This window comes from Lygodium microphyllum, chromosome 7, assembly GCF_053477565.2.
Source record: "Lygodium microphyllum isolate KBCC chromosome 7, Lygodium_microphyllum_v1.1.10, whole genome shotgun sequence".
Lineage (NCBI taxonomy): Eukaryota > Viridiplantae > Streptophyta > Polypodiopsida > Schizaeales > Lygodiaceae > Lygodium > Lygodium microphyllum.
The window spans coordinates 52,786,477-52,790,006 of NC_141141.1; positions in this window are offsets into that span (position 1 = coordinate 52,786,477).

Genomic DNA, 3,530 nt, shown 5'->3' on the forward strand with positions numbered 1-3,530 from the left:
AGAATTGAACATTGGTAAATCGGACTTTGGTAAATCAAACACAGCCAAAAAGAGAAAATCTAGAAATTTGAAAAACCACAACCAACAAAGAGTGTGGCCTGCACCAGAAGAACCCACCGAATGCCTTACAGATAGTTAAGGCTTAGGAATCGTGGCTAAATAGCTAGGAATCTTGTGACAACACATTTCCACAAACTTGACATGCTTAATGCTGTAGACTGATTGTAAGACCCCAAATTGACCCTGAACAAGTTGAACAACATAGCACAATGAAAAACCCTATAAGCCGGCGAGGACAATCAGAAAGTGAACATACAAGCCTATCAGGCCAAACCATAAACGAGAGTGCTAGAGCTGCTTGGACAATTTGTTTTCTCAATCGCTCTGATTTCCAGTACTTGAAACACACTTAAGAAAAGCTAAAAGCCTGATTGCACACAATGCATGAAAAATAGTACACACACATACACAGAGTGAGGGTAAGTAATTAGCAAGAAACTCACTCAGACATAAGAACTTGAAGGAACCCACCAATAAGAGAAGATCCCAAGACATAGACAGGGTGATCAAATCCCCGAGTGAAGGACCAAGCAAAGAACACAACTGAAAGGCCTAACACAGCAAGAACCGACACCATTGATGAAGTGGATCTACTCAACCTCATCAACATGATCGATGACTTAGTAGAATAGGCAATCTTAGACATGGAAGAGGGTAGCTCAAGCCATAGAAGCAATGAAAAACTTGACCTAGGAGACTTCCCTGAGGTAATCTAGCATTTAGTGAGCAGATATGATGCCCAAACTCGATTAGAACACCATGACAGATGTGCGGAGGACATCATAGCAAATCTTGAGGAGGAGAGAAAGCTAGCATGCAAAGCTCTACAAGGCATACTTACATACAACCAAGATCAACAAACTAGGAGCTTATGCCAGAGCATGGAAATGCGAGAGATCCAGAGGGTGTTAGTCCTAGTAGGCAAAAATCGAACAGAGAGCGAGAGAGCACTAGTAGGAGACTATATTCAAGTAAGTCTGCGAGGCCAACGACCTCACTGATCCCACTCAATGCTCACAGGCTTTTGGTCTGTGCTTAAGTGATAAGGGCCAAACAACCTAGTACACAAGTTTGGATGTTGCGGAGCAAGCCAATTTCAATGGCCTGAAAAATCTCTTCATTAAGAGATTTTTCAAACATGGGTACTTCGATAACCTACCAATGCGACTTATGAACGTCATGCATAGAGAGTAAGAGGACATCTGAGATTACATGACTCATGTGAGGAGCCTCTTCAAGAGAATCCCTATGGGCAAGAGACCAACTGAAAGAGTGGTGTCCACGATATTCATTAATGGAATACGAAGTGAAGAGCTCTACAAAGCCTTGGCCGGCAACTCAAGCCTGTAGCAAGACGTACTAGCAAGGGTCTTTGAAGAAGCTATTAGAGTGGATGACCAGCACAAGGAAAGAAGCTCCAAGAGCTCTAATCAAGAAGAGTCCAGTATTAGGAATTCCAAGAGAACTTCAACACCAACTGAGAGATCAAGCTCGACTGCTTAGGATAAAGAGAAATGCACTGGTTCAAGGCAAGAGCTAGCAGAGATGAAGATGGACATAACCAAATTGTAGGAGATGATGAGACGACCAATGTGCCTACACGCCCAATGCATGTATTGTGGTAGAAACCACTTGCTAGCCAAGTGTCAAGACCCTAGGTCTCACGACCTTGTACTAACTGCAATAGGTTTGGCCACCATGAGGCCTTGCATTGTCGATTACCTCAGAAACTCCCATACTCACAGCCTTACAGTCAACCCTACCTTGCAAATAGGCGGCCGAACTTCTTTGGAAGGGGAGCCCCATTGGCCCTCGCAGCACCTAACGACGCTAAGCCGACCATCCCTAGGAAGGAGATAAACCCTACAGGAAGGAGAAAGACCCTACATAACCCATCTACCGAGTGACACTCCAGTCCACTATGTGGAGGAGCCTAATGGCAATGAGCCTTATGTGGACACTTATGTATCGTACGATGAATAAGGCAACACAGTCCTTATGGACTACCAACCAGTACCAGTGATGGCGTTAGGTAAAGGGATAGGCAGAGGCCTAGGAGGGCAGACATAAGAGTCCATTGTGTGATGGACTTGCAATCACCCTCCCAGGACACATTTCTTTGTGCTTCCCTGAGAGAGAGCAAGCTAATAGAGACATGGCTGACCTAAGATGCACTGAGTGTGGAATCACTCATCTCTTTGTTGATTGCCCTAGATGGAAGCCATCCTCTAGTTTGGCAAACGAGCCGTTAGTTCCATTGGGGTTGTTCGGTGTCTAGACTCTCGATGGCGAGGCCACGCCTATCCCATTGCATGTCATGACCCGCGCACAGACAAAGCAACCTCGATACAACCTCAGTCGAGAAGAAGAGTTGGATATGGAGGAAGAAAAGGCCTAACACTAAGGTCATGCTCAAAATCGAAAGCACCATGGCATTGCCTATCGGATAGAAGGTCACTAACGTGGATGCAGAAATGTCAGAGCCCCGAAGATGACTACAATGGGAAGTGCTAGGGTTAAGGAGTACTTTAATCCGAAGCGCCAACTCAAAGCCATTGAGAACGTGAAGGAGTGGGTGAAAGAAGCCCAAGAGCACCTCAAAGATGCTGAGCCCATACTAGAAGACGAGATTCTCAAGCATAAGCACACCAGTCCCATCCCCACGACTAAAATCAAGGGATGCGACTGCACCACAAGTAGTGCCGCTCTTAGACAAAGTCTAAATGCTACAAGCCAGCAAATTAGTCAAGGCCACTAGCCAGAAACCGCATGGTTAGGAGAGAGGCAAGCAGCTAGCAACCTCCTTAATACATTGGTGACCACCCCTGTGACTCTAAGCTTAGGAGACTTTCTTAGGTAGCATCCAACTCTATGGCAAGAGCTGAAATAGTGGGTCGAAGAATCAAGTGAGCAAGCCGCCGCAGACTTGTATGAGCACGACGTGGAAATGCAAATACCTAGCCTAATGCTGCACTCCTTACCTAAGTCCTTACACGTGAATGCCTTTTGGGAAGGCACAGAGATATATGCAATCTTGTCAGTCTTAACTCTGGGAGATGTCACAAGAAAGGAAATCATAGACATAGGAGTGAGAGTTAGTGTGTTAAGCCATGTGGTACTCCAAACTTGGGGTAACCCACCGATCGAGACTGCTAAGTTCAACGTCACATTAGCTAACGGAATGAAGGTGAAACCATTCGGTGTGTTAAAGAATTGGCCAGTGAAGATCGCGGGAGTCCAGTTCTCTATTGACTTTATAGTCATGAAGGGAGTGGACTACGACATCCTGCTAGGCCAACCCTGGATGCGCAATGCAAGTCTAGAAGACATGGACAATAGTCTCATCTTCCTACGCAATCGAACTGAGGCTGTCAGGGTAGAGATGGACACCTAGAAAACTATGCTGGTTAATCTAGATGCCATCTCCACCACGTTGAAAGGTGATGGCCTGATTAAGAAATCTTATGGAG